Genomic DNA, 12,495 nt, shown 5'->3' with positions numbered 1-12,495 from the left:
CTTGGCATATAACAGGTACTCAGTACATTGTGGTTTCCTTCATTCCTGCTTTCACTAAGGTTTCCTTCCTTCCTTCTTTCCTGCTATGTGCTCATGCCTGGGGAGAACCTTGCTTTGAGGGAGGCCAGAGAGGGAGTACTGTCCTCACGGAATTAACTATCCTATTGAGAGACAGTAATTACCCTGTCTGGAATACCCAGGAAGCCATCCAAGGCAGTGGAGGGTGCAAAACGTGCCCCTCCTTGTTGTCCCTGCTTGTAACTCGGGCCTGATTCTGCTTGGGAATGGGTGGAGCACTTGGGCCACTTACTGCTGTGTAGAGTAAGTCTTTTCCACCCCTCTGTGCCCATGAATTCCTGGCTTGCTTTTTTTTTTTAAGTAATCTCTACACCCAACGTAGGGCTTGAACTCACAACCCTAAGATCAAGACACATGCTCTATTGACTGAGCTAGCCAGGCACCCATCTGGGTTGGTTCATCTTCTGATTGATACACTCATTGTAATCTTTGAATCACAAACACTGAGTGAGAGGAAGGTGCCATTCCATCAACAGGAGATAAGTGGTGGTATGGACACTGAGACTACACTGGGTAGATGCTAGCTTTTAATTGGTATTAATATAAGGGATCAGATTAAGTATGATTCTAGGTTTACAGAACTTTTAATTCTGTATTCTTTCTATATGGAAACTAGTAAAATGCAAATAAGATAGGGGTATTATTGTTGGTCTGGTGACATGTTTAATATTTGTGACAGATAATAAAAATGATGACTGAGTGCTGCAGGAAAGTCCCTGTCCATAACAGGTTCTGTCTTCATCAATAGCCACCTATTCCTGTATCATGAGGTCTTCCAATCCTTCCACCAATCACATAAGCTATTCACATTGGTTTGGAGACCTCAATTTCAGAAGCTTCTGAAACATGCCTAATCTAATTCTGAATTACCCAAAGATTATGCAAAATTTTAAAATAAAGTGTTTAAAAAAAAACTTTTGCCAGTTAAAAGAAAGCCCATGTGAATAAGATGAAAAGACAAACTACAGACTGGAAGAAAATGTGTGCAAACCCCATATTCAGCAAAGGACAAGTATTTACAGTATATAAAGAGCTCTCAAAATTCAACCATAAGAAAAAGCAATCCAGTTAGAAAATGGGCAAAATACATGAACAGATGTTTCCCTGAAGAGTATATACAGTAGCAAATAAACACATGAAAAGATGTTCAATGTCATTAGCCATTAGGAAAATGCAAATTAAAACCACAATAAGATATCATTATATAGCCATCAGAATGACTAATATAAGAAATAATGATGGGGTCCCTGGGTGGCTCAGTCATCAGAATATGACTCTTGATTTCAGCTCAGGTCATGAGATCAAGCCCTGAGACTGGCTCCATGCTGAGCATGAAGCCTGCCTAAGATCCTCTGTCTTCCTCTCCCTCTATCCCTCCCCTGCATACATGCATGCACATGCTCTCTCTCAAAAAAAATTAAAAAGAAATAGTGATAATACCAAATACCACATGCTGGGGGGATGCGGAGAAACTGGATCATTCATACAGTGCTGTTGGAAGTATAAACTAGTATAACCACTTTGGAAAACAATCTATCAATAAAATAACTATACAAACCAGAAATTATACTCTTGGACATTTATCCCAGAGAAATGAAATTTTATGTCCCCACAGAAACCTGTATACTAATGTTTGTAGCATCTTTATTCTTTTGTGTGTGTGTGTGTGTGTCTGATCTTATTTATTTTGTCACTCTTAGAAAATCTCATTTTTGACTGGACTCAGACTTAGAGGTAGAACCTCTCAGAGAGGACAGCCTCCGTCTCTTGGCAATCTGTTCCTGGTGTTTTTCTTTGGCCTCCTTCATTCTCTTAGCCAAAAGTTTAGCATATTATGCAGCCTCTTCCTTATTTTTCTTAGTATGCTGTTTCTTCAAAGCAATATGCCGACGTTTGTGTTGGAGGACACGTGGAGTAACAAGACGCTGAATCTTGGGTGCTTTGGTTCTAGGTTTCTTACCTTCTTTGTTTAGGGGCTTTCTAACAACATACTGGCAGACATCGTCTTCTTTTGACAGATTAAAAAGCTTTCGGATTCTGCTGGCTCTTTTGGGCCCTAGGCGACGAGGCACAGTAGTATCAGTGAGTCCAAGAATATCCTTCTCCCCTTTTTTCACAATAACCAAATTGAGAACACTTGAGATTGGCATCCACAATGCAACCCCGAACAGATTTGCTCTTCCTCTCTCCAGTCCTCCTGGGTCGGTAGAAGGAATGCCCCTTACTCAGCAGCAGGCAGACATGGCCATGGGTCAAGACACCCTGCTTCATGGGAAAGCCTTGTTTGTCATTGCCACCACTGATTCACACCACGTAACCCTTCCATTCCTCGCCCAGAGCATCGGCAGCAACTTCTGTGGCCATACGCTTCTCATAAAAGGTGTACACAGTTTGCGCTCATCATCCACTTCGAGTTTCTGACAGCCAGTGGCTGGGAAAGAGATGTTCAGCTTCATCCTGAAGCGGCCTACCGCCTCGGAGGCGCCATGAAAAAGAGAGCAGCATCTTTATTCTTAATACTCCAGAATTAGAAACAGCCCCGATGTCTTTCAATAGATGAATTTTTAACTATTGTACATACATACAATGGAATTCTACTGACCAATAAATAGCAACAAACTCTTGATAACACACAACAACTTGGATGAATCTTAAGGTGATTATGCTAAGTTTGAAAAGTCAGTCCCAAAAAATTACATACTGTCTGATTCCATTTATATGACATTGTTGAAATGACAAAATTATGGAAATTGAAAACAAGTTAGTGATTTCCAGAGGTTAGAAACATGGAGTCGGGTAAGAAGATGGGTATGGTTATAAAAAAGGCAATATGAGAGATTTTAGTGGTAATGGAACTGTTTTATATCTTAACTGAGTCAGTGTCGATATCCTGTCTGTGATGTTGTATTATATCTTGCAAAGATGATGCCATTGGGAGAACTGGATAAAATGTTCAAGGGATCCCTTTGTTTTATTCCTTAAAATTGCATGTGAATCTACAACAATATCAAACTTAAATGTTGAATTAAAATAAAAACTATGCTGAGGAAAGAAGCCAATCACAAAAGACCACAAAATTCCATTTGTATGAAGTGTCTGGCAAGGCAAATCTATGGAGATAGAAAGCAGATTAGTGGTTGCCTTCAGGATGGGAATGAGGAGTGACTGCACATGAGAATGAGGGATCTTTCCCAATGAAAATATTCTAAAACTCGATTGTCATGATAGTTGCACAACTCTAAATTTACTAATCATTAAATTCTACACCTACAAGTGGGTGAATTTTATACCTCAAAAGAACCTTTTTAAGGTAAGTTTCTGTTTATATAAAATTTTTGCAAAATAAAAAATTTATTTAAAAAATTATTAGTGTTAAAAAAGGTAAAGACTTGAGGCACTCCCCCACCAAATGAGGGAAGGTATAAAAAGGAGATCAATAATTACAAGAGTTGCGTACTCCAAAATACATAAAAGACAGACTTGGAAAATATTTGCAAGTCAGGACAGCTAGTTTGTCAATATTCTCAACACATACTGGCTTCCTAATTAAAAGTATATCTCAGAGGGGTGTCTGGGTGGCTTAGTCACTTAAGCGGCTGCCTTTGGTTCAGGTCATGATCCTGGAATCCTGGGATCAAGTCCTGCATCTGGGCTCCCTGCTCAGCAGGGAGTCTGCTTCTCCCTCTCCCTCCTGTGCTCTCTCAAATACATAACATACGTACGTACATACATACATACATAAAATCTTTTAAAAACAAAACAAGTATACCTCGGAGAGGTGGCATGTTCATTTCCAGGCTACTGTGATAAAGTGAATATCATAGTGAAGCAAGGCAAATGAAGTTTTCTGTTTCCCAGTACATATAAAAGTTATGTTTATACTATATTGTGGCCTGTTTAGTATACAGTAACATTACATCTAAAAAAAACAGTGTGTATACCATAAAAAATATTTTAGCACTACAAAATGCTTACCATCATCTGAGCTTTCTGTGTATCACTCTTTTTGCTGGTGGAGGGTCTTGCCTCAATGTTGGGGGCTGCTGACTGATAAGGGTGGTGGTTGCTAAAGGCTGGGATGGCTGTGGCAATTTCTTAAAATAAGACAGCAATGAAGTTTGCCGTTGACTTTTACTTTCATGAGAAGTGGGTGACTCCCTTGCTGCATCCAGCTTCTACATCCAGTACTTGATGCTTCACCTTACACCTCTGTGTTATGGAGACTACTTCTCTCCTTAAACCTCAGCTAGTTTCAAACTTTTCTTCTACAGCTTCCTCACCTCTCTCAGCCTTCACACAATTGAAGAGAGTTAGGGCTTTGCTCTGGATTAGGCTTTAGCTTCAGGGAATATTGTAGCTGCTTTGATCCTCTGTACAGACCACTAAAACTTTCTCCATATCTGCAATAAGGCTGTTTCTCTTTCTTATCATTCATGTATTTACTGGAAGAGTGAATAATTCCTTTAAGAACTTTTTCTTTGGGGATCCCTGGGTGGCGCAGCGGTTTAGCGCCTGTCTTTGGCCCAGGGCGCGATCCTGGAGACCCGGGATCGAATCCCACGTCGGGCTCCCGGTGCATGGAGCCTACTTCTCCTTCTGCCTGTGTCTCTGCCTCTCTCTCTCTCATTCTGTGTGACTATCATAAATAAATAAAAATTAAAAAAAAATATGAAAAAAAAAAAAAAGAACTTTTTCTTTGTATTTACAACTTGGTTAGCTGGCAGAAGAGGCCTAGATTTCAACCTGTCTTGGTTGTTGACATGCCTTCCTTACTAAGCTTAGTCACTTTTAGCTTCTGATTTAAAGTAAGAGATATGTGGGACACCTGGGTGGCTCAGCAGTTGAGTGTCTGCCTTTGGCTCAGGGCGTGATCCCAAGATCTAGGGATCAAGTCCTGTATCAGGCTCCCTATGGGGAGCCTGCTTCTCCCTCTGCCTATGTCTCTCTCTCTCTCTCTAATGAATAAATAAATAAAATCTTTAAAAAACGTAAATAAAGTAAGAGATATGTGACTCTCCCTTTCACTTGAACATTTCCAGGCTATTATAGAGTTAACTGGCCTAATTTCTTTTTTTAAGATTGTATTTATTTATTCATGAGAGAGAGAGAAAGGCAGAGACATAGGCAGAGGGAGAAGCAGGCTTTCTGCTGGAACCCTGATGTGGGACTTGATCCTGGATCTCAGGATCACGCCCTGAGACGAAGGCATATGCTCAACCACTGAGCCACCCAGGTGTCCCTTAACTGGCCTAATTTCAATATTTTTGTGTCTCAGGGAATAGGGAGGCCTGGGGAGAGTGAGGAACACCAGTCAATGAAGCAGTCAGAACACACTGAAGTGTTCTTTTATTTATCAGTTAAGTCCACAGTCATATATGGGTGTGGTTTGTCATGCCCCCAAAACAATGACAATAGCAACATCAAAGATCACTAACCACAGATCATCATAACATATATAATAAAGATGAAATCAGGGATCCCTGGGTGGTGCAGCGGTTTGGCGCCTGCCTTTGACCCAGGGCGCGATCCTGGAGACCCGGGATCGAATCCCACGTCGGGCTCCCAGTGCATGGAGCCTGCTTCTCCCTCTGCCTGTGTCTCTGCCTCTCTCTCTCTCTCTCTCTGTGTGTGTGACTATCATAAATAAATAAAAATTTAAAAAAAAAAGATGAAATCATTAGAAATATTTTAGGAAATACCAAAATGTGACAGAGAGACACTAAGTGAGCAAATGCTTTTGGAAAAATGTTGCTGATAGACTTGCTTGATGCAGGGTTGTCACAAACCTTCAATTTGTAAAAAGTGCAAAATCTGAAAAGCACTTTAATAAAATAAGATATGCCTATACTAGCACCCCAAAACAAAAATGAGTAAATGACACTCTCTTCAGATCATTTGTTTACAAGAAACAAAAATCATCTCTGCCTACTAGGTAAGCTCATTGTCATCCAAGAAAAAGAAATGTTAACACGGAGAATAGTGCTGGAAAGGCAGAAATGAAACTGCCTCCTCTTTCATGTTTCATCACTCTTGGAATCTCTTAGCTCAAGTACTTGAGATTCTGGCAAGCCATGGATTGATTTGACTTACATTAGCTGTCTACTCTGTGTCCAAATAGTTGTCACTGGGCAGCCTTGGTGGCTCAGTGGTTTAACGCCGCCTTGAGTCCAGGGCATGATCCCAGAGACCCGGGATCGAGTCCCATGTCGGGCTCCCTGCATGTTGCCTACTTCTCCCTCTGTGTCTCTGCCTCTCTCTCTGTGTGTGTCTCTCATGGATAAATAAATAAAATCTAAAAAAAAAATAGTTGTCACTATCCTAAAGATAACCCTTTAAATTATCTTAGAAGGAGCTATAAGTAGACCAAGAAATTTAATTGACATGGTTATGATAGACATAGACCAGTCATAGAAGTATGTATTTGTAAAAAAAAAAAAAAATGTGCAACCTTATCATTAGCAAAGAGATAGCTATTTAAATATCAAGAGTTTTGCTCATTTAATCATCACAGATTAATGATAACAATATTTGCTTATTTTCTGCTAGAAAATAGGACAAAGTAGTCTGGAAGACAGTTTTGGAAAATATATTGGGAACCTTTAAAATGGACATACTGACACAATAATTCCAAATATAAGGCTCTAAGAGAATGAATAATCAGAGATACAGATGAGATATATGTATGTGATCTTTGTAGAATTATATATTATTTATATATTATATATAATATATATTTATAATGAAATAAAAAACTATTAACAGTATAAACTTCCACTGTTACAGGAATATTCAAGTAAATTGGTATATGCAGTCATTAAAAATCATGTTTTTGGTTAAAATGTCCATTCTACCCAAAGCAATCTACACATCCAATGCAATCCCTATCAAAATACCAACAACAGGGCAGCCAGGGTGGCTCAGCAGTTTAGTACTACCTTCAGCCCAGGGCCTGATCCTGGAGACCCAGGATCAAGTCCCACGTCAGGCTCCCTGCATGCAGCCTGCTTCTCCCTCTGCCTGCATCTCTGCCTCTCTCTGTCTCTCTCTTTCTCTCTCTCTCTCATTAATAAATAAAACTTAAAAAAAAACAAAATACCAACAACATTTGCCACAAAACTAGAACAAACAATACTAAAATTTGTGTGGAACCACAAAGGACCCTGAATAACCAAAGCAGTCTTGTGAAAGAAAAAGCTGGAGTTACCATAATTCCAGATTTCAAGATACACTACAAAGCTATAGTAAGCAAGACAGAGTACTGGCACAAAAATAAACATACAGATAGGTCAGTGGACTGGAATAGAGACCCCAGAAATAAACCCACACTTACATGGACAATTTATCTGTTGATAAAGGAGGCAAGAATATACAATGGGGCAAAGATAGTCTCTTTAAAAAATGGTGCTGGGAAAACTGGACCACTTTCTAACATCATAAACAAAAATGAATTCAAAATAAATTAAAGACCTAAATATGAGACCTGAAACCATAAAAATCCTAGAAGAAAAGACGGGCATTAATTTCCCTGACATTGGCCTAGCAACATTTTTCTAGACATGTCTCCTAAGGCAACAGAAACAGAAACAAAAGTAAACTATTGAGACTACACCAAAACAAAAAGATTTTGCACAGTGAAAAAAATTAACAGAAAGCCTACTAAGAGAAGATATTTACAAATGATATATCTGATAAAGGGTTAATATTCAAAACATATAAAGAACTTCTACAGCTTAACATCAGAAAGCAATCTGATTAAAAAATGGACAGAGGGCCTAAATAGACATTTTTCCAAAGAATACATCCAGATGGCCAATAGACACGTGAAAAGATGCTCAACATCACTCATCATCAGAGAAATGCAAATCAAAACCATAGTGAAATATCACCTGTCAGAATAGCCAAAATCAAAAGTACAAGAAATAACAAGCGTTGGCAATGTTGTGAAGAGAAAGAAACCCTGGCGTACTGTCGATGGGAAGTAAATTGGTACAGCCACTGTGAAAAACATTATGGAGATTCCTCAAAAAATGAAATATAGAAATACCATATGATCCAATAATTCGACTACTGGGTATTTACCCAAACAAAACAAAAACACTAATTCAGAAAGATAATATGCACCCCTATGTTTATTGCAGCATTATTTACAATAGCCAAGATATGGAAGGAACCTAAGTTTGCATCAATAGAGAAATGGATAAGAATGATGTGGGGTGTGTGTGTGTATGTATGTGTAAAATGGAATTTTACACAGACTTACAAAAAATGAGATTGTGTCATTTGAGACAACATGAATGGACCTAGAGGGTATTATGCTAAGTGAAATAAGTCAGACTGAGAAAGACAAATACCATATGATTTCACTTATTGTGGAATCTAAAAAATCTAAGCAAAGAAAAAAGAAAATCAGACCTATAAATACAGAGAACAAGGTGACGGTTGGCAGAGGGGAGGGGTGGAGGCTGGGCAAAATGGATGAAGGGGAGTGGCAGATACAGGCTTCCAGTTATTTTTTTAAAGATTTTATTTATTTATTCATGAGAGATACAGAGAAACATAGAGGGAGAAGCAGGCTCCTCACAGGGAGCCTGATGTGGGACTCGATCCCCGGACCCGGGATCACACCTTGAACCGGAGGCAGATGCTCAACTGCTGAGCCACCCAGGCATCCCCAAGCTTCCAGTTATGAAATGAATAAGCCATGGGAATAAAAGGTACAGCATAGGGAATATAGTCAATGATACTGTAATAGCTTTGTGTGGTGACAGATGGTAGCTACACTTGTGAGCAGAGCATAATATATAAACTTCAGGGACCTGGGTGGCTCAGTCAGTTAAGTGTCTGCCTTTGGCTCAGGTCATGATCTCTGGATCCTGGGATTAAAACCCCACATTTGGCTTCCTGCTCAGGTGGGAGTCTGCTTCTCTCTCTCTCTCTCTCTCTCTCTCTCTCTCTCTCTCTCTCTCTCTCAAATAAATAAATAAATAAATAAATAAATAAATAAATAAATAAAATCTTTAAAATATATATAAACTTGTTAAATCACTAAGTTGTACACCTGAAACTAATGTAACAGTGTGTCCATTATACTCAAATGAAAAGATTTTTGAAAGAAAATGAAAAATGTTTTTTAAACATTTTTTTATTGAAGTTTGATTTACCAACATATAGTATGACACCCAGTGCTCATCCCATCAAGTGCCCTCCTCAGTTCCTGTCACCCAGTCAGCCCATCCCCCCGCCCACCACCCCTTGTTCATTTCTCAGAGTTAGGAGTCTCTCATGTTTTGTCACCCTCTCTTATTTTTCCCACTCATTTTCCCTCCTTTCCCCTATAATCCCTTTCACTATTTCTTATATTCCCCATATGAGTAAAACCATATGATTGTCCTTCTCTGATGAGTTACTTCACTCAGCATAATACCCTCCAGTTCCATCCATGAACTATTGCGACTTAATCAAGATAAAAAGCGTTTGTACAGAGAAAAAAAAAAGTCAACAAAACTAAAAGACAACCTGCAATATGGGAGAAGATATTTGCACATGACCAATTAGATAAAGGGCTAGTATCCAAGACCTATAAAGAACTTATTAAACTCAACAGCAAAGAAAAAATCCAATCATGAAATGGGCAAAAGACATGAACAGAAATTTCACCAAAGAAGACATAGACATGGCCAACAAGCACATGAGAAAATGCTCCACATCACTTGCCATCAGGGAAATACAAATAAAAACCACAATGAGAGATCACCTCACACCAGTGAGAATGGTGAGAATTAACAAGACAGGAAACAACAAATGTTGGAGAGGACGTGGATAAAGGGGAACCCTCTTACACTGTTGGTGGGAATGTGAACTGGTGCAGCCACTCTGGAAAACTGTGTGGAGGTTCCTCAAAGAGTTAAAAATAGAGCTACCCTACGACCCAGCAATTGCACTGCTGGGGATTTACCCCAAAGATACAGTAAAACGCTGGAACACCTGTACCCCAATGTGTATAGCAGCAACGTCCACAATAGCCAAACTGTGGAAAGAGCCTCAACGTCCATTGGCAGATCAATGGATAAAGAAGATGTGGTATATATGTGTGTATATATATATATATATATATATATATATATATATATATATATATTTGTTGATTTTTGTGGAGATTTTTGGTTTTGTTTTTTGGGGTTTTTTTTAAAGATTGTATTTATTTACTCATGAGAGACACAGAGAGAGACAGAGACATAGGCAGAGGGAGAAGGAGGCTCCCTGCAGGGAGCCCGATATGGGACTTGATCCCAGGACCCCGGGATCACAACCTGAGCCAAAAGCATTATATATATATATATATATATATATATATATATTTCTGCCATCAGAAAGGATGAATACCCACCATTTGCTTCGACATGGAAGAAAAATGTTTTCGAATAGTATTTAATGAATGAGAAGTTATCCTAATGTTGAATGAAAAAGGCAAGATACAGTATTCTATATATAGTATGAAATAGAGAAAATTGAGATTTGAGATGCTAGGAAGAAAGAAGCCAAAATCATCATCTTAATTGTGGTGATATCTAAATTGTAAGAGTACAAATTATTTCCGTTTTTATCTTTCATTTTCTTTATACTATTTGTTGCTCTCTTCATATTTTCTGAATAATGAACCTGAACCTTTGAAATCAGAATAAAATCATAAATATTATTTAAAATTAAAAGAGGTAGAGTAAAAGGGGAGACTACCATATATTAAAACAAATTTAAGGGATCCCTGGGTGGCGCAGCGGTTTGGCGCCTGCCTTTGGCCCAGGGCGCGATCCTGGAGACCCGGGATCGAATCCCACATCGGGCTCCCGGTGCATGGAGCCTGCTTCTCCCTCTGCCTATGTCTCTGCCTCTCTCTCTCTCTCTCTCTCTCTCTCTCTCTCTCTCTCTCTCTCTCTGTGTGTGTGTGTGACTATAATAAATAAAAATTTAAAAAAAATAAAATAAAAAATAAAACAAATTTTATACTTAAGTCATTATGGTAGTGGCATGAGAAATAAACAGAATAGTGTAGAAACAGATCCTTGTATATATGAGAATTTAATATATGATATGAAGGCTTCACCAGATAGTAAAGGAAGAATTAGATCATAATTGGCTCACTTACAAATGGTAACCAGGAGTGCTGCTATGGCAAGCACTATGCTAAGTGCTTTTACATGCATTTTCTCTTTTACTTTTTACACCCTTTTGAGATATAGGTAGTATTTTCCCCATTTTAGAGATGAGGGAGGGAACTAAAGCCCCTAGAACCTAATGCATTTGCCCAGAATCTGTGTGTATAAAGTTTATGGCAGGGTGTCTAGAATGCAAGAGGCATTTAGTAAATGTTGTTCCTATGAGTAACTTATAGTTTGTTCCATATATTGTAATATATAATGCTTATATATAGTATATATAATAATGTATATACTACAAATAGAAATCAAGCTGTCTTGTTATTGATACTAAGGGGAATTAGTAAGCCTGCAGTTTTTCCAGAATAAATCCCCAGTGAAATAATATAATTTAAAAAATAACATATGATGAGCATCAGCAAATATTGGTTGATTTAATAATTATGATTTCCTGCTGTCTCATTTACTTTGGACACTGTCCTCTCTTGTAAATTCATTCAAGGCTGGTTGAATAAGCGGTGTTAGCCAAAAGGTGGAGCTAGCATTTCCTTCTGAATATCTTGCCATAGACTCATTTGTTCAGCAAACGTATTTGAGCATCCATTCTGCCATGCACCATACCAAGGTTAGAGAAAGGTGGAAAATTGCAAATTAACATTAACAAATATAAACCAAACCAACCAAAAATTCCACATCCCTAGGAAATTAAATGTTCTCTGTGAAGCCTTCTCTGATCCTCCCAGGTGAATTCAGTTACTCTTTCCTAAGAGCATCCAAAACAACCTGTTCAGCTTGTAAAGTCACATCCCTCTCATTGTGCTAGTCTTTTGGTGAGCCTGTCTCCCACACTTTACTTCTTTAGGAGCTCCTAAGGTCAGTCTTTCTTTTATAGTAGTCAGGATGTGACTGGTACAATCCGGCTTTAGAGGATTTTTGTTGAGATTTTTTGTTTTGTTTTTTGGGTTTTTTTAAAAGATTGTATTTATTTACTCATGAGAGACACAGAGAGAGAGAGAGGCAGAGACATAGGCAGAGGGAGAAGGAGGCTCCCTGTAGGGAGCCCAATGTGGGACTTGATCCTAGGATCCCAGGATCACAACCTGAGCCAAAAGCAGATGCTTAACCAGTGAGCCATCAGGTGGCCCTTGTTGAGGCTTTTTGTGTTTGGGGTTTTTTTTCCCATGACCTGGTTGATGCATTCAGTCAGTCCCTAATAAATACTTACACCTACCCTATGCCATGTACTGTGCTAGATAGTTCTTAA

The 12,495-nt window shown here is 38.7% G+C and overlaps 1 protein-coding gene and 1 pseudogene across 3 annotated transcripts in view; one reads left to right on the top strand and one right to left on the bottom strand.

Annotated features, from left to right (window-relative positions):
* Window positions 1-12,495, top strand: part of FAM120C (family with sequence similarity 120C) — a 173,502-nt gene that overhangs the window by 140,156 nt on the left and 20,851 nt on the right. The window lies entirely within an intron of this gene.
* LOC129518846 (40S ribosomal protein S6-like) lies at window positions 1,785-2,534 on the bottom strand (annotated as a pseudogene).

The sequence above is a fragment of the Nyctereutes procyonoides genome, unplaced genomic scaffold (assembly GCF_905146905.1).
Source record: "Nyctereutes procyonoides isolate TBG_1078 unplaced genomic scaffold, NYPRO_anot_genome, whole genome shotgun sequence".
Classification (NCBI taxonomy): domain Eukaryota; kingdom Metazoa; phylum Chordata; class Mammalia; order Carnivora; family Canidae; genus Nyctereutes; species Nyctereutes procyonoides.
The sequence above is the reverse complement of the archived record's forward strand: the minus strand, read 5'-3'. Positions and strand labels throughout refer to the sequence as shown.